General features: G+C 38.1%; 1 protein-coding gene across 1 annotated transcript in view; it reads right to left on the bottom strand.

The window, feature by feature from the left end:
* Cttnbp2 (cortactin binding protein 2) overlaps window positions 1–19,875 on the bottom strand; it is a 306,866-nt gene that overhangs the window by 253,148 nt on the left and 33,843 nt on the right. Inside the window, exon 5 of the mRNA XM_010621899.3 lies at window positions 2,145–2,221. The gene's annotated coding sequence lies outside the window, so the exon portion shown is untranslated. The remainder of the gene's footprint in view (window positions 1–2,144; window positions 2,222–19,875) is intronic.

Raw genomic sequence — 19,875 nt, 5'->3', positions numbered from 1 at the left:
AAAGCACACGTTCATCCAGTTGCACCCTTGCTCCCTGTGCTTGACACTAATCCCAACCGCCGCCCCCCTACAAGGCTGCAGGGCCTCAAGACTCTTCCCTCTCTTGCCTAATCCTCTAGCTTCGTACTTCTACTTCAGAAAGCTTTTCTTGTTTTCTTAAAAATTCATATATGCTCCTTAAGGAGGTTAACAAAATACTTGACATAATGTTTTCATATTTTATACTGGTAGATTTTTCAAGATTGTTTTTCTGTATTGAGGATCAAATCCAGGGCCTCACAGACATGAGGCCAGTCCTCTCCCCTGTTCTTTTTATGCTTTGTTTTAAGACAGGGTTTCCCTGAGTCACCCAGGCTTGCCTTGAATTTGTGATACTCCTACTTCGACTTCTGAGGTAGCTGGGATTAGGTGTGTACCACCACACGAAGCTGAATGAAGATCGTTAGTCCCTTGTAATTTTGAAAATAGAAGTCCAGATATATTTTGTTAATGACAACTAGTGGTGTGTTTCAGCTCTGAGCTTCTTGGATGTAAGATTAAGTGAGAACTATAGCTGGGGATTTAGTTCAATGGCACAAGGTCCTGAATTTAATCCCCAGTAACAACAACAACAACAACAACAAAATGCTATGAAGTGTTTTCTCAATTCTTAGTTTATATATAAACATATGCACTGACAATTGAAAAATATAAAGATAAATCTGAAGATTAATCTCTCACTGAGCTCTTACCCAGAAGTAGCTGAAAGATTCTACAGGTATCTTCAGGATCATACAGTGCTCAATAATTTTTTTTCCTCTTTAAATAATTCTGGTGCACACTAGTAGATATTTTAAATGCTGTCTTGATGATATGCAGTCTTCACGAGCATAATGGATCCATTATTTGTCTCTGTGGGTTACAGGCCAGAACTCCAGCTATTCTGTTGCTTTTGTTACTTCCCATATTGTGCATGAACCTGAAGTGTCCTAACTTGCAGCTGCCTCACACTGATGAGTTTTGGTTTTAGCCCCCAGGCTTTTTTCTCCATCTACACTATTTTCTCTGTATACAAACCGTGATATCTGAATTACGGTAAGGTGCAGTTACTATGACTAGAAAACTGCTGGGGACCATGTGGTAGCTTGAACTCAAGGTCCTCTTACTAACAGAGAAGGAGAGAATTGACATTGAGAACCAGCTTGCACACTGTGGAGGGCAGAGCATGAGTTCATTTCACACAAGCAGGTCACGAATAAATTGTGAAGTATCTAGAGTCAAACAGTTTTGCGTTTGCCTTATAGGCAAGAGGAAGCCAGTGAGATATTTAAGTAATGCATCATAATGCTCATACCATATTAAAAAAATATAAACATCTTTTAGAGAAGGTAGACGTAGGAGCAAAACTAAGAACAATCTGAAAATCTCAGAATAACATTCATGTCAATGTTTCATAATCACATATCTATCCTTATATGATAGATAATAAATCATTTTTGCCTTTTTTCTTTGAGATTATATTAATCGGTAAGATTTTCAGTATGGAAATATATATATTTTTAGAATATTAAGTGAATGGTGCAGAAAAGCCACTTGTGACACATTGGCCTCCATTATCTATCTGTTGATGTCCCTGAAAAGAGATTTCCTAACATTTACCACAGAATGATAGCTTCAATTCAATTGAATATTCAGTCTTTGTTCTTAGCATTCTCTTGGGTCATTTCTCAAACAACAGATTTAGTTAAGTGGGTCAACACAAGAAATTAGGAATAATTTCCTTTTAGTGAAACAGGCAAATTGTTATTCATTAGTTCCTCAGTTCCCTTTGCTGACCTGTGCGCAAAGCATTGTTACTGAAAACTTTAAAAGAGAGTCAACGTTGTGAGTTTCTCCCAATAACAACTTTTGGTATTTTTACATAGCTGTGTTTACGAAAAGATTTAAAAGGGCTTCACTGGCAGTTTGACAAAGTGCCATTCCATTTATTCAATGACTAGGAAATTAAGGCGGATGTTAAACGTTTATAACATTCAACGTGGCTGAGTTAGCTATTTTTCTGTTTATTTTGTATTTGAAAAAATACATATCAAGCAATAAGTGACAAGGCACTGCCACAAACATGATAGCTTTTTTTAATGGATCAACAAAGATAATCATATTACCTTGCTGACTTCCATGAGAACAAAACTGGGCACAATTTCAATGTTTGCTGGTAAGGAAATAATCCCTGGATCAGGTTCTGTCGAAATAAGTGACGCACGTTTGTGAATAATTCATACACAACCAATTTTATTTATTGCTATTTCTGAGTGATAGGCTACTACTGAGCCTGCAAGTAATATAATTCCAGTTCAATCAGTCAGATGATACGATTTATAAAAGTAGTTCTCAAACTGTGAGGCGGTGAGCTCTTAGTGTTACACTCTTATTTAACATCTAATTTCTCCTTCATGGATTTCTTTCCACTTTATTTTCATGTTAGCACATTACATTTTATCCTTTGTTTTCAGGTACATCATGCTCTTGTCCTCTCCAAAACCAAATTTAGTTTCTGAAAGGTTGAAGAGCTGTCCATTAGAAAATAAGAGAAAGATACAATTAATTTGTAAACCAAACAAAAATCTAAAAGATTTTGGTATTATTGTTTAATGCTCTGAGGCATTGCAGTGAGACTATTAGAACTATTTAAATACTGAAATTTAAAAATTTGAATCAAAACAGGTACAAAGCTAACAAAAGGGTTGAAACAGAAGCTGAAAAATTCCTTTAAAAGATTTAAGAGTGGCAGCTGTGTGAGGGTAAAATGAAGGTGACTTTGCTCTACCATGAATCCATGCATCTTGTGTTAACTGGGCATCTCTGGTACTTGGCTATCTCTTCTGACCTCACTTGTAGATTGCTTGTGCTCTATCCCTAAGAACTAGTTCAGAATTTTTTTTAAACTTCAAACCCAAATCTCTCCCCTTACCAGGCTTTTGGCAATTGAAATCTCTTACTCCCCCAACCAAAGTAAAGCTCTCGACTCTGACCTTTCACTCCTGCTTCATCTGATTTCTCTTATCTCCCCTTTTTTAGCCCCATGAAGGGTTACATGACCCAACACAATCCAACCTGCCTCTGAGCTAGATCTCATTTTCTTTTAAAGGAAGTCCTTCAAGCCATGGCTAACCAGAGTAAATCTGCTGTTAATCTTACTCTGACTCTATGGCTAGTTTTAAGAACCAGTCTTCTGCTTTGTTCTTTTTATCCATGATAGACATTGTCTTTACTCAGCAATCACTTTTCCCTACCAGCCATGATTCAGGTTCTGTGTCAGTGATCATCCTATTGCCAGACTGCCATTTGCCTCCAAGTGCCACAATACTGGCAAATACATTGCAATTAAAACCTATTCCCAGAATGTTTATCGGTGCTCATCTGAATTGCAATCTCCTATTCTTGGCTACACTGCATGAAGGTGACCGTATGTTGGACCATGGTCTTTTCCTGTGTTACTGTGTAGACCTCCTTTTTCTATAGCTACACGGCTCTGACTCACATTCCCGTCCTCCTCTGGTCATCCTGTCCAGCTTCCAATCTTTTGAACATTGAGTCATTGAGGTGATGAGCTTTATGCATTATAAGATCACTCTCTTTTCTTTTCATCAGGTATCAGAGGAAAGGTGCTCTCAAATGTTTTTATAAGGGCTGGGGATTTAGCTCAGTGGTTCTGCTGCCTGACTTGAAGCACAAGATCCCAAGTTAGGTCCCCAGTACACAACAACAACAAGCCTAATGTTTCTAAAAAGCATCTCAGGGATTTTAAAACCAATGCCTTTAAGCTCTTCCAACCCTACTTTTAATTTATCCAGAGTTTTTATCTCCAGTTATCCACTCTCATATTCATATTTTTTCCATAGGGTTTTTTCAACTTAACCTTGAAATATGAGTTGGTTTCTTCAATCTTGAGAGACACAAAAATGTATCTTGTTCCTATTACTAGGGCTTTACTATTGTTTTTTTCTTTCTTTCTTACCTGAATAATTTTTAGAGTCAATGAACTATAGTAGCTGACTCATTTCTTACTCTCTATTCCAACCTTTATACCTGATTAGAGTGTAACCTGTGCCTCTTCCCCGTCTGCATCACTGAAGTGTCTGGTACCCTAACCGGTATTTTTATTTCATCAGTTCTCATCATTCCGGGATTCTCTCTGGAGTGAGACAAATAGTCACCATTTACTGAGGAGCTATTGTGTATTTAAAGAAGTGTCTTAGTTAGGTAAACATTCACAGAAAGTTTCCCCCAATAGTGTAAAATTTAACCAAAAATAATTAAAAATTGACTTTGGCCGATGCTCTATCTTTTTCCACCTCACTGCATCATTGTACACTGAAATCAACGTTAGGGGCTCTCAGGGGAGCTTTCCCGGTCAACCTCACATCATCACTGATTGGTGAATATGACTTTTCTAATCTCTGCAAAGCAGCTGAAGGCACCATATATGAAGAGACCCTTGTGTGCTCTACTTCAACCAGTGCCTGCAGAGTCACTATGGTAGGTGCTCTCCTCTCCAGTGTAAAATAGAGATGTAGTTGGCTGGAAGTTACTCTTTTTTTTTAGAACTTTATGTATTATTGATATTTAATGATAGCAAGATGAAAAATAGCCTCATCAACAACAAAGGCATACTTATCTTGAATGGTGCCTGTCTCCCTAGGATTTCACATATCCTCTGCTTTTGGTCTTGTTTCCTCACTGCCAACCCAACACCCTCCCAACACATATGCATGCACACAGACCTAGAAAAGGGAAACAGTCACAACACCACCCTTTGTATAGAAGCAGCCAGAGCACTAAGGATCTAAAGATATTTTTCAAATGTAAGTGCCTAAATTAAACCTAACACATGCCAAAGCTTCCTTTGTGCAAACAAGCATTATGTTAAAAGTCATTGTGTTTTATCTGTACATAACTGCGTTTTGGCTTTTGTTCTGTCATTATTTTATGCTGTTTCTCTGTGATTTGCCATATGAAAATAATGAAAAAAAGAAAACGACTAGTTGATGATTCTGCCTCTGTCTGAAAAATAAGAAAGTCAGTAAATAAGTGAGTATTAATTAAAAGATTATGAGGTACATGAAAAACCCTATATGTCAGTCTTATGTTTGCTTGTGCCTAAATGAATCCATCATTTTCTTGCTCAGTTCTTTGTCATATATTTGGGACTTTTGCTTCTGTGAGTTTACATACGGTCTAGAGACTTTTGTTTCTGTCGGTTTACACACAGAGCTGAACAACTGGAGCCACTGGCAGGACCCTAGAGGTCTGGAGGGAGGAAGAAGCCAGGGTCCCTCTCTGTCCTATCTCCTCTGCCCTGTGTGCAGCTCAGAGAGTTGTCACTTTCCTTTCATAGCCCCAGTTATAGACCACCGTGATCCCTGGATCTTCTTGGTGCCATTCACCTTGGAATTTGCTAACAACGATTGCCCTTTATTCCTTTAGGGTTGTTAGTCAGAGTTGCCTCTCTGGTCCTTCTCAGTCTTATCTGCCGTGTGACTAATGCCTCCCTGTATTGAATTCCACCTATTTTAAATATTCACCATAGTTTCTGTTTCCTGGTTGGATCACAACAGACACATTCTAGAAACTCAAATAATGCAATGACTGTTTCTTCCAGATATGCATTTTTATGAACATGCAAAAAGCCAAGTACACTACCTTAAAAAAAAAGCAACATAATTTGTTTAATCTTTTGAATTTGAAATTAAACTCAAAGGTGTTTCATTTTTTTCATTTATGATTTGTTTCTTATACTTCTCTCTCAGAAGTATGTCAACAATATTGAATTATTTTGTTTGTTCAAGCTGGCATTTAAATTGTGGCATTCTTCCTGCCTCAGCCTTCTGAGTGCTGGGATTACAGGTGTGCACCACTGTGCCCACCACATTGAAATTTTATACTAACTTTTATTACTGTGTAGGAGGTATAAAAATTGACACTACATTTTTCTAATGTTTACAACTGTTGTCATACTTATGGCCATTTCACCTGAGACCTCTTTCTCATTCTGCTGGTAAATCACCCTTTCTTAAGTCAATCTCAAAGGAAAACATTGCACTGTGAACTGTGTTAGGCTTTGTTTAAATCAATGAAGTTGAGGTACACTTTTACTATATTTATTTATTTAGTTTTTGGTACTGAGGATTGAACTTGGGTCCTTGAGCTTTTGAGGCAGGTGCTAGAGCCACTGAGCTAAATTCCTGGACTGAGATACACTTTTAAATCAATAAATTAACCTTCACTATTAGAGAACCAATAATATTTATATCACATCTATAGCCTCCAGTGTTGCAATACCAATTTTAGGAAAAGAAACACGTATGCAGCCCTTTCCTGGTGGTTAAGGAGAGGAGGATCATTTGTCCTTCAAGGAACAAAGATACAGAAAGGAGTGAGTAATAACCATACAAGAAAAGGCCATCACACAGAAGGGTTTATACTTAAATGCTGCAAGAGCACATTACATCCTGCTAAGCATGTGAAAAGACTACTATTACAACCAAGTGGGTGGTTAAGAAACACTTCAGGAAGAAGCCAGCTTTAAGTAAAAGAAAGGGATCAAACAGCTTTAGTCCAGGGAGACAGATGTGAAATGATATTTCCAGGTAGAGGAATAGCACCCAGTCTTAAAGTTACATAAAGAGCAAATGGACTTACGAGCCAGGAGCAAAAAGAAGAAAACTGATTATGCAATAGAGTGGGAAGGTGGGGGATAAAGCCAGACGCTCAGAGTACTGAGCAAAGAAGGAAGAGATCTGCTTTGGATAATAAAGAGCATTCCAGAAGTGAAGATGAATACTTTTCTTCTAATTTCATCTGATTTGTATTTAGTCGAGGAAATCTTTATGTGTGAAGGGCTTTGGGGAAATATTCTTAACACTTGAACATGGAATAGAAACATATGTACAGGTGCTGGTGTAGATCGAGGGTGCTGAGCTACTTCAGTGATGGGCACAGATTTGTACAAGTTGTTCAGATGGCCTGAAAACTAGGTCTGCAGAATGGAGACAGATGTTTTATTTACCCTGCCATCATTTTTTTTTTTTAGAAAGTATTGCGTGGCTCAATTGGCAGACAGAACGTTGGACTGAAAAGACAACTGTTGTGATTCAGAATGTGATTTTGTTTATGTCATTTTAGTGAAGACCCTCACTTTTGTTTTTCTTTTATTTCTCCAGGAGCCTCCACATTGCCATCAGTCTTACACTGCTCTGATCCATCATTCTTTCCCCTTGTTGTCAGAACGGTCACATTGGATCCTGACATCCCATTGTTTAAATTTTACCAATGCTTCTCCTTTAGAGAAGGTCCAAGCTCTTGATATGCACATAGGTAGGACTTCCAAATCAGTTAAATTTTAATTTTAAACAATGGATTTTTGAAAAGTGTAAGTTTGTCCTGTGCCATATCTAAGACATACTTAAACTAAAAGTTATTTATTTATGTGAAATTCAAATGTAACAGATTTTCCATATTATATCTGGCAGTCTCAATTTCTGTCTTCTTCCTGTGGCTCCCTTGTGCTATGATTCTTGGTGCCTAACTTTCCAGCAGTTCTGGCTGCTCCACTTCCTGGGGCCCCAGAGTGTTGCCTACAAACAAGATGTTACTCACATCCAGCTTTCTGCTTTTTCTTAATCCCCAAGCTTGAGAGTTATGGCTCTTCACAGGGGTAAAACACAGCAAGATGAAATCTGCCGTTGTTCCCCAGGGCCTCCATCTCTGCCAGTGGGACAAAGGTCCTGGGTGACCAGGTGACAGCTGTGATATTAGGAAGCAGCAATTCATGCTTCAGGTCTTGTGTTCTTAGTCCGAAGAGGCTCTGCCTTTGACCACATGACAGAGTCTCGTTTGCTTCTGAAATTATTCTCTTACAGCTTTATGAGTCTGATGTGACTCAGGGCTCCTTCCCAAAGCCCGCTCTCCTTGCCGAGAAGGCTCAGCCCCCTTTCCAGACTGGCGTCCCCACTGTGAATCCTGCTTAGCTCATGTGGGTCATCCATCTCTCCATGAAAACTCCCACCTGTGTGTCCACGGGGGCCGGCCTTCTTCCCACAGCAGACAGAACTTCCAGCGGAGCTCCTACCGTAAACCATGCCTTAAATGGTACTATCGCTTTTGCCAAGCTGGGTTTCTTCACTTTTTAATACTGTCTATGTTGTGATGTTGAGAAAATTGCCCCTTGGATTAAAAATTTTTTTTGCAAAAAAATTTTTAATAAAAAAGTCTATATATGACAATGAAATACTTTGAACCTAGATATATCAAGTAAACTGAACAAAGAACTAAGCATAGTTTCTAATCATGCTATGAGGAAAAAAGAATAAAACTGCTAATTTGTAAGAATCTGCTGATCCTGAATCTATGATCATCCTATCAGGAGAATAACTCATTCTTGACATCAAGTGAAGTGTTTTTGTCCTATGGTAATCAGAGTGTGTTCTTCGAGTAGGATTTCCCTAGATGAGTTTTCACCAGTATACAGTACCACTAACATCATTCGAAGAGGATATTTTGAAAATCTGTTACATATGTAGACTCTTCTTTCCCTAAGCAAGGAACAAAGACCCTTCTGTGCTAATCCTTAAAGAAGTACATTGCCCTGCAATCCTTACAAGAAAACATCACAAAATCTTTCCTTTTTGAGTTCGCAAAACATTTAAACATTAAAATAATTACGAAGAAGCAGAGGAAGCTGTGTCACAATCCAGGTCAAGCTGTTCCTTCTTGAAGCAGAGGTACAGAGCAGATTATGAACAGCAGCTGATGAGGGCAAGTAGGCCAGGCCTGGGGACAGGAGAAGAGGTAGGGCGCTCTACCAGGAGGCACATTATGTGAAGCCTCTTTAGGTACCAGCACTGAGTAACTTTGTAAAGAATTATTGCATTTCTTTAGAATGACTTCAGAGTGAGCATGGTGAAATGCAGCTGCTAACTTATTTACTTCCTTAAATTTAAACATTTTTAGGTTTGCAAATTAAATAATGATTATAATGCAGAACAAGTATGTATAAGAACAGCCACATCAGGCTAATTGGCCCTGCTGTTATATAAAATTCCTTAGGGAAATCTAGGTTTGATGTTAAAATAAAAGAAAGCCTCATTTTTGAAAAAGGAGGACAACTGACTCTTGAAACCGTTCCTATTTCCTTTATAGGTCTTCATGCCTCATTCTGTTTATGAAATCACCAAATCTATTTCCTGTGGTCCATCAAACAGCTTTTCACATCTTGCAAAAATTAAGGGGTATTACTGGATTCAAAACAGGCAAACACTGTGCTCATTCTGTCAAACAGCCCTGATGTGGCCATACTCAGAAAATAAGCCGTGCTCATTTCCATTGATTTATTTCAAAACTTCTCTCAGTCAAAGGTCCTTGGAGGTCCAACAACTTTTTAGTATAGATAGACTGTAGCAGAGATATGTATTACTCAGCCCTGGTGAAATACAGCCATTAACATATAAATCCAATACCTCATCAAGAATATATTTTAACTTGGTGGCAAGACCTAAAAATCATCGTTAAATACGATTACTTTCAGCAGGTTTTTCATTTGACATGGATGCGTTAGTGATTTAGTGCTGTGACTAAAATGTCAGGGGAATTTATTGGCACAAAGCAGATCAATTTGAATTAGAAAACAGGAACAAGAAAGGAAACATCCCCTTTTTTTATATACTTGGGCTATTTTAAGCAGAGAGGATTGAATCTAATCAGAGCCCTCAATATTAACATTAGATTTATTTCTCTAAAATTCTAAAGTAAATGGCAGTTGTCTCAAGAGGCATAGCAGAAACTGAAAACTATTTTATCAGTGACTAGCAACTGTTTCCAGTTGCGTGATGCTCAAGTGCTACTATACTATCAATTATCATATAAAGAGTAGATTTCTAAGTGAATGTGGAATCTTTTTAGAGAAAAGTATAAAAAAAGAAATGCCTCTGGGATGAAGGGTGTGCTACCCGCCCTAAGTAGTCTAAGATAAAAGGGGCAGGGAGATGCTGTTACCTCTCTTGTTACCCTTGCTGCCTTGTGTGTACCATGCTGTTTCTGCTCTACTGTGCCTGTTTGTCATCCCTGCCTTGGAATTGGCTGAAACCTCTATGAACTATAAGCCAAATCAACTCTCTCCTTTCTAACAACAACAACAACAACCAAAAGAAAGAAAAAGAAAAGAAATGCCAGCTTATTGTACTATATCAAACACAGTCATATTGAATCCCTCCTACCATGCTGATGTTTATTTCCATGGCAATAAGGTTTACAGAAGTAGCTAATATTTTATTTTGTCTATAAATCAAGCTTACATGTTTTGTTCCAGCACAATATTATGATTGGTTATGAGAATGACAACTGGGCTTAACGTCATTTTTCAGCAAGACTGATAAATGCTCTAGTAGAGGCATGATTGAGAAAGGTCACCTAGGTCGGGCCATTCAGGACGATGCTCTAGAGAGGAGCTAGTGATCTGACTTCACGGACAAGTGAGAGTGAGATGAAAAAAAGGAAGGAAAGATTGTACAGGCAGAGGATATGCAAAAGGAATGAGAAAACAGAGAAAGAAATAATCAGATGTTAGGCGCCATTGATAGTTCCAGTGAGAGTCATTTGGAAGACAGTGAAGAACATTTGTAGCTTTCACCTTTCGGGCAACTCTCTCCTATGCATTGAGATAACTATATGTCAACTTTCTGGGAAGAACTATGTGTCTCCAACGCTATTTGGATGAATAAAGCCATCCTATCTTCATGGGCACCTGTCTGAAGCCTGGCCATCAAAGAATTCCATCCTAATAACCACAGTAACAGCTAAAGAGTTATAAATTATCTTCCTAATTCTGCTTCAATAAGTTACCACAAACAGTGTTTTAAATAGATCTTACAATCCTGGAGATCAGATGTGCTTAAATCAAGGTATCAGCACTTTGCTGCCTTAGAAAGGAATATTTTTCTTGGTTTTTCCCAGCTTCTTGGTCTACTTGAATTCTTTGGCTCAGGGCTTCTAGCTGCATCTTCAAGACCAGCAGCACAGTCTGTTTCAAATATATCTCTGACTTCTTTAGTCATCATATGTCTTATTATGACTATTACTCCTCTGCCTTCTTCGTATAAAGACACTGTGATTACGTTGGGCTCATCTGAATAATCTGTGATAAACTCTGAAACTAAAGATCCTCAATTACACCTGCAAAATTCCTTTACCATGCAAGGTAACATAGTTAGAGGTTCTGGGGATTTAAACACGGACAACTTTGAGGGTATTCTGTCCACCATAGGAGTGTTCATGCCACCCAAGACAGGACATAAGACTTTTACCTTAAATTTGATGAAAATATAAAGAAGGAGGTGCTTTCTTTCTGCCAGAGAGCTGAACTTGAAGTTGTTTTAATTTTAGAGCTGCTTGTACTCATTTTGCTACCTCTTGAGAGTGTATAGTTAAGAGTAACGTCAACAGAAAGCAAACAAGCTTAGGAGTGCAGAGGGAGAATATTCTAGTGTCCTTGTAGGAGTGGCTGGATATGACTATGTTTCTATCTTTGGATTTTATAATACAGCAAATTCATATATATCTCTATCTATCTATCTATCTATATCTATCTATCTATCTATCTATCTATCTATCTATCTATCTATCTATCTATATCTATCTATTGTATAAGCCAATTTGAGTTGCATTTCTGTTGAAGAGAGTTTCTATTCCCAGAATTTTAAGAGAGACAAGAGTAATTAAGTCTTTTTAAAAAGAGACTCACACTATTCATTTTTTACTTAATAAATAAATAGCTGTCACAGAAAATGTGTTGGAAACAGCAAGTCTGCAAGTACAAAGGTGAATAGAGAGGAACTTCAGTGGATAACGTAAGAAATAATAAAAACTTGAAGCAAGTCCGAGGCAAGTCAGGATGTAGTGAATTTGGGCTAGTGAATTTTGGGCTAGAAGATGAATCACTAAGGTTTAGTGACTGGTAAGATATAAATAGTGAATCCTGGTTCAGATCCAGGTATCTGGCTTATGTGACTGGATGGACACGCAGCTCATAAATGGAGAGGTCAGCTGGGATAGGCATACGGATTTGAGAATCGCTATTTTGGGGCTGGACAAGTTTGCAATTTTAGATAATATGGATTTATTGGAGAAAAAGATTGAAAATGAGATTTAGGAAAATTCTTTATAAGAGATACTAGCATCATAATAGTCAACAGAGGAATAATTCAAGTAGTAGAAAGATGGAAGTGGTATAAGCTGTAATAACACCACCATGCAAACAGGAATTATAAAAAATGAAAGGGAAACACTAAATTTCTCAAACAGTTCAGTAGTAGTTAATAGTATTTTATCGTTTGTTCCAAGTGTCCTCTACCTTAAGTTTTCTGAGTTGATAACTTTTGACTTTCACATATACTTTTATATTATAGTATCCACAACTGTTTTGAATGTGAAGTTTACACAAAATATCCTTGAAAATAAGAATATCATATTGCATTATGTCTAAGATCATTAACTTTTAAAATCTTCAGAATTGACAAAGTAGTTTAAAATTTCAGGAAATGGTTGACCCATCCCCATTGTGTCAGAAGAGTTGCTAGAGGCTTACACAGGGTCCAGAACTTTTGGAAGGGTTTCCACTCTTTAGCTCACCACGGCTACCATGAAGGTAGGCATTTTTCAGGCCCACAGGTTTATTTCCAAAGGTGAGCATCCATCCTTTCATTACAAGACCTCATAATAGATCAGAAAACAGGGCTAATGTAAGTGAAAAGAGTATGAATTATTCTTCCTGAAAGCTTAGATATGGAGAAGAGATGGTATGGGTTTAGGAGGATAGAACAGGAATATCAAAAGAAATTTTCTGTGTCTTCTCATTATTATCATAAGAAGACTTGCTAAATAAATGTATAGATGTTTACTGTTCTTGTATTTGCTTTTGTAATTATTATTTATTATCACATACTCATCATATAAAAATTAGTATCGCTTTTTTTCCTTGCTTCTATCAAATATCCTGAGAGTCAAACCCAGGTTCAGAACTTTCTGTCCATGGAAGCAAAACACATGTGTATGTGAGCATATGAGGATAAAAGAATAACTGGTGATAGCAGAGAGAGAACAGGTTCCAGTGCAGATAATCTCTTCACAGGCTTGGTGTTGAGAATATAGCAGTGCTCTGAATAAGTATAGTATCTTAATCTTAACAAGCACTCCAAGTGATTCTCCTTCAGATGGTTCAATAACCACAGGTGAACTTTGAGAGTTAAGAAAGCGAAGGAAAGAACTTTAACTTCAGAGAGGTGTTGGATCTTGAACATCAGCAAGAGAGTTGTTGTATGCCAAGATGGTGGAGCCTATGTAAGAGATGGTCAGTAAGCATGGAAGCCTCGAGGACCTCAGAATTTACAGGGGCTGAGCTGAGCAAGGAGAAAGTGGCGCCCTTAGTAGAGGCAAGTGAAAGTAACATCATCCACATTCTTCTCCTTCTTCAAATCTGAGGTAATAGGGGAGCTGCAGCAAATGAGCGGCCTTGGCCTTCTCCCCAACTCTGATGAGTGAGGCCTGCAAGTGAACGTAATTCGGTTAAGAAAAATAAAGAAATTTGTCACTTATTACACTTTGAGTCCCAGGAAACAATTTATACCTAATATTTATCGTAATTTTAAAGACAAGACGACACGTAAGCTTGGTTGGGTCATTAGAAGAAAGGGCTAATCATAATAAAGAGAGACTGAAGAGATGAGACATTTCCTAAAATGTCTGATTGGGAAACTGGATATTATTCAATAGTATTGAAGGAGTTTGGAGTTTGCATGGCAGATTTGGGAAGAGAGAACACCCTCGGATTTATAATGCTCTGCCTTTTGCCAATGCTTGTCATCATCTGCTCAGGTATCGCTTCCTCTCAGAAGCTTTCCAAGCCCAGGTTCTTCTGACTCCTTCCATCTTTGTACTATCCCTCATCCATGTTCTCATGATATTCCTGGCATCATCTACCCACCTTTTATTCGCCTATATATTCCTAAGAGCACTGACGTGTCTTATTTGTTTTTGTTCTTTTCAATATGCGCCATAATAACTAACATATAATAAGGACTTAGTACATGTGAATTTATTTGAACTTCTTAAACTAATATAAGCCAGCTTTCCTATTGCTGGGGAAAAATATACCTGACAACTACAACTTAAATTTATTTGGCTCATAGGTTCAGAAGGTTCAGTCCATGGTTGATTGGCTCCAAACCAAAAACATGATGATAAAAAGACTTGGCAGAGGAGTTCTGTTCATCTCATAGCCAGGAAGCAGAGCAGGAAAACAGAACCACGTAGGAAGGGGCCAGGGACCAGATATAGACCCCAAGGTTATGCTCCCATGACCTATTCAAACACTACCATAAATGTGCTTTACTAATTTCCTGGGTGACTCTCAAACCAAACAAGTTGACAATTAAGCTTCACCACCACAAAACTGGTATTATCTATGCATTTAATTCTAGACTAAAAACATAATGAAAATGTGTGCCACTAATGATAAACCTATTGAAAAAGTTTATATAGCACTTTCTAAAAACAAATTAATTTTAATTATTTGCTGTCCCCATTAATTTATGGTTCTCTTTCCTTTCTTAAGTGTGTGTAATATTTGCATATATGGGCTTATAACAGGCAGTTTGTATGTAAAAAATGAACCCTATCTAGTACCTATGTTCAATGAGAGAGGCAGTTATATCATCATAGTGAAACTACATGTTATTATAGTGAAAGAAATTCTCCCATAAATATAGACACAAGATGTTAGTAAAATTCAAAGGAGAATTTGAAAACTAACCACCGTACCGGAAAGGGGCGTCAAGGGACAAGAAAGGGCTTCTAGGAGTATCTGAATCATGAACCACGTCGAAAGGACAAAAAAAAAAGAATGAGCCTGGAGGATGGGACAGGATGGGGCAAAATACCTTTCATGTTCATCTTCCTTCAATAGCGGGTTACAGCCACTGTTTCAGTATGGCTACAGGAGAGGGTTTGTGTGATCATGTGGACAATCTTGTAGTATTGCAGCGCCATGAATATTGGAGCTCTTTGTGCAGCTTTATTCTTTAATGTCATTTGAATAAAACAAATGGACTCAACTTCAAGATTTGATTTCAAATCTGAAAAGAATATTTCTTTTACAGCGCTGAATAGTATTATAAGGTTCAGGAGGTAAACAAAATTGTAGTGTTTACTGCAGGAAGAAATTTGGGGTATTGCATGGCTTCTAAAAGCCAAGCAATTACTGAAAATTCCCCTTTTCCTTTCCTACTTTCTCTTTGCAGAAAAGCAGTCTACTGAATTGCAGAAACCAAGCCGGTAAACACTCAGTTAGTGAATAATTTATTAACCTGTTTCATTTAGTACACTTTTATAGTGGTTCTGCTAAGGCATCCAAGAGAGGACACCTTCACACCATTAGTTTGTGTGTTCCTTTTTGGTGGTTGACAGTTTGAGATCTTTTCTCTTTCTCTTTGTAAGTTCCTTAGACTAATGATGATGAATTCCATTCTCTGAGGCTTTTCCCATAAATCTAATCTAAGGGATTCAAAATCCCACAAAATGCAATGCAGTTTTTCAGGTAATGCTTCCCTCCAAACTTACGAGAAATCTCTGCTGGCATTAGAGGTGAAAGGAGGTGTGGTGCTGCAGGGTAGATTTCAGATCTCAGATATGGGAGAGAAGACTGAAAGAACTCCTGAGACCAGGCATGGGAGGCTCACCTCCCTTCCCTCTATGCTAGGTATGACTCACTCATTCCTTTTTGCCTCCTCAGTTTGAGATGCAAGTGTCATCTGGGTTTCAAGAGAGAGGGGTCTAGGAAAGAATGCTTTAAAATCCCTAATTCTATGAATAACAATGTCCACATTCTCTCTACAATTTATATTCTTTCTAGGATCTCATGTTTTGAAGACATTGGTTGCTGTGCATATATTTGTGACAGAGTCTTTTTACTTTTCCCAGGTTAACATCAAACTCCTGAGGTCAAGGTATCCTCCCACCTCAGACTCCTGAGTATCTGGGACAACAGGTATGCACCACTGCTCCTAATTTAGAATCCAGTTTTTAGAGATCTCATTCCCTACCTCAAGAATTTTCTACCAAATACAGTGTTCTACAAGTAATTTTGGCAATGCTTTCATCTTACAACAGGAGTCATGCTTACTTTCAAGGTGAGTTGCCTTTCCATACTCCTGAGTTTATTATTTCATATTTTCTCTAACACCCCACTTTTCTCCTGTCTCCAGTTAAAAAATTAAAACCCATAACCAGCAAGTTCCTTTAGCATCATGTATTCATGATAGCAGTGGTCTTTGCCTTCGTTCTTTTTTTTGCTCACTAAAACTAATAGTTCATCGTGTTCTCTGGATACATCTACCTTTGTTTTCTTAAGCTTATTTTCTGTGTTCCTCTCTCCAGCATCATCCATTTCTCCCTGTCGACTGAGCCTTTCCCATTATTGTATAGTCTTGTGTATCCAATCTTAAACCAAAATTGTTCATTGAGTTTTATCCCTCTTTAGTTGCTATCCCAGTTCCTTATACTTCTTTACAAATTTTGTGATGTCTCAATTTCTTGAAATCAAACAAGTCTTCAACTCACTGAAATCTACCTTTCTCTTTTAAATTACCACTGGGAAAAATATCAAGGGCATTGATAATCTCCATGTTGTAAAACCCCATTGGTTTTCCATCTTCACTTTCCTGACTTCTAAGCAGCACCTGGCAAACTTATTATCATTTTCCTCTTTTTTTACACAAGTCTCGTATTGGTTTCTGAGTGTGTGTTTACCTGGTTTACGTCTTAGTTCTCATGTTTCTATATTTCAGCCTCCTTGACTGGCTCCTTCACCTGTCACGCACTAATGGAATCGAATGGATTCCCACTTCTCTACTTTCTTCCTAAGTAACATGAATCAATGTCGTGGTTATGGAAACTGATGACTCTCAAATTCTTTATATCATTTCCAAATTCACTCTGTATTAGACCCAAGCACCAAAACACTTCCACTCAAGTGCCTCTTGGGCAGCAAATTTAATGTGTTCTAAGATAATTTACTACTTTATTCAGATATATAAAAGCATAAAATTGTACATATCAATGGAGGTATGATTAGTCATCGTCTCTATTCTTTCTCAAATGTGGTGTTGACGTCCAAATTTCCCTATTACAACCTACTTCTACAACCACAATTTAGCAATTGTGTTTCCAGTCAGTATGATTTAGTCCCATGCTAACCTCTTTTTTAATTTCTTAAACATACCAACTATCCCTAGTCTTAAGGTCTTTGCACTTTCTGATTCTTCCATCTGAAATATTCATTCCATGATTGATTGACTTTTTGTTTTGTCATCGGAATGGTCTTTCTTTATCATCCCACATTCCCATTTCCACTCTCTTCCACTGCCTTTTGAATCCTTTAAAACTCCTATAGCTGGCCTTCTGGCTTTGTTTCTCAGAACTTAAAAAAAAATTGTATATTTAGATCTCGCTCACCCTATTTTGGTATGTATGGTCTAGGATTCATTCATCCTGGGTGTCAAGATTTTTAAAAGCTCTCTGGATAATTTTAGTGGACATCCATGACTGAGAGCCAGTGCCTTGGACTGTTGGTTCTCAAAGTGTTGTACCCAATCAACAATGTCAGCAACACTGGTGTATTTCCTAGAAATAAAACTCCTCTGGCTGTTTATAAGGTCTGTGGAATTATATTTTTTTCCAGTTACTTATGACCAATGCTGGTCTACACTGAGCATGGTGGCATGTGGCTACAATCCCCATACCCTGTAAGTCTGAGGCAGGAGGATCACAACTCCAAGCCTAGCCTCAGCAATTTAGCAATTTAGCAAGATCCTGTCTCAAAATAAAAAAATAAAAAAAGGTTGGAGATGTAGTCCACTGCAAAGGCACTGGCCTCAATGTCTATACTCATACCACCCCAGTACTGCAAAACAAAAGACAAAAAAAAAAAAACACAAACCCCCAATAAATGTGCTAATCTAGAATAAAGACCTAAGGGTTGTCCCTTGCTGTCCAGCTATTGCACAGTGACATAGTAGGCATATGAGTTATTTAAATCAAAAAAAACAAATAATCAATAATAATCACAATCAAGAAATACAAATAAGTTGCCTACATGATACAATGAATGGTTTTCTTTTGAGGAATTGAGTGCAAATGATCTGATTTCACAAATAATCAATAATAATCACAATCAATAAATACAAATTAGTTGCCTACATGATACAATGAATGGTTTTCTTTTGAGGAATTGAGTGCAAATGATCTGATTTCATATTTCCTTCTACTAAACCCTAAAGATGAAACCTTCACTAAGAAAGTATGTTACAGCAGTGATAGGAGACCAGAAAACAGTATGATTTCCTGAACCGTTACCCCAGCCATCCTCTTTCTCAGCCTCATTTATATTGCTCCTAGCATTTTAACACAGGGTGTTTTGACAAGTGTGCTATTTTCACTCTTCTAATTCTAAGGTGGCCAAGTGGAGAAGCCATTTATTAGATTTCATTGGTAACAGGTTAGCACACACATTCATTTTCCTTTAATTCCCAGTGACTGGGACACTAATAACCTGCCCAATCAAATTAGGGGACACTTGCCTTTTCTTGGATGACTTCTATGTCTTGGACATGAACAGTCCTCCATTAAAATCCCTGTGTTGCTATTATCTGCACCTCCTCCCCAGCACCATCTGGAAACTTCAACATTTTGAGAATGCAAGGTACATCCTTCTCCTTTCTTAGACATTTTATCACACTAAGAACGCTCGGGCACTGGGAGATCTGTTATGATTGGCTTACTAGAGAAAAAAGAAAAGATTATCTCCTCTAATTCCAGTGTGAAGTTGATATATAAGCTAGAGAGAAACAATGATATTAGTTCAAGCTGCTCAGAAGTGAATTATGCCTCCCTTGGATAGTGTTTCTAACAAATAAACCAAAAGCTGCTACCGGGGGTGGATGCTAATTCTGTAGCTCAGACTTGTTTCTGGTATTATTTTGAATAACGAATCATTCTTCTAGACCCCAGGGAGAAGTAATACTACAGCTCTATACTGGCTGAGATGGCTGTGCCTGCCATCTCCTCCCTTTCAGGGGTCCCCGGGAGAGCTCTCTGTACAGATCATAGGGACCTAATTAGTGTACATTTCAACAGCTTTCCTGTAGGGCAGCAGAAGCAGCTCTGAAGGGCACAGCAAAGACTACTAGCTCCACAGATACGATCCTCCTTCGCCTCTCTTGGTCCTTAGTGGTGTCCTTGCAGCTGTAGTCACTCCAGTAAATGACAGGATGGTACTATTGAAATTGATTTCTTTCTAATTATTTTCTTTGTTAACTAGTCTAACTTTTGAATATTATTTATGGTGATTTTAACATGGATAAATTGTTGCTAAACCTTGGTGGGGAAAGAGAAAATGAGGTAACAAATGCAAGCTTGAGCTCTCCAGACTTTCCTCCAAGCATCAGGGAAAGTGACACCTTTGTGCAGGACGACAATGGCTCTGAAACATGTTTTCCATTTGGTTCAAAGACAAAGTAGCCAGCTGTAATAATGAGCATCAACCCTGAAACCGGATCCCACCACGAGAAAACTTTCCTGTATTAGTCACTTTCTTGTTGCTAGGACGAACTACTTGCCACTTGCAACGTAAAGGAAGAGAAGTTTATTTTGGCTTACAGTTTCAGAGATTTCATGCTGTGGTTTAATCTATGGATGAGCATGGCGGAAGGACATGATAGAGGAAAGGTGCCCACAGCAGCCAGGAAGGAGAGAGACGAGGGAGAGGAGGGGGGGGAGAGGGGGAGGGGG

The sequence above is a fragment of the Fukomys damarensis genome, unplaced genomic scaffold (assembly GCF_012274545.1).
Source record: "Fukomys damarensis isolate Sample0158 unplaced genomic scaffold, DMR_v1.0_HiC HiC_scaffold_4, whole genome shotgun sequence".
NCBI classification, from domain to species: Eukaryota; Metazoa; Chordata; class Mammalia; order Rodentia; family Bathyergidae; genus Fukomys; species Fukomys damarensis.
This window is presented reverse-complemented; position numbering and strand designations above follow the sequence as displayed.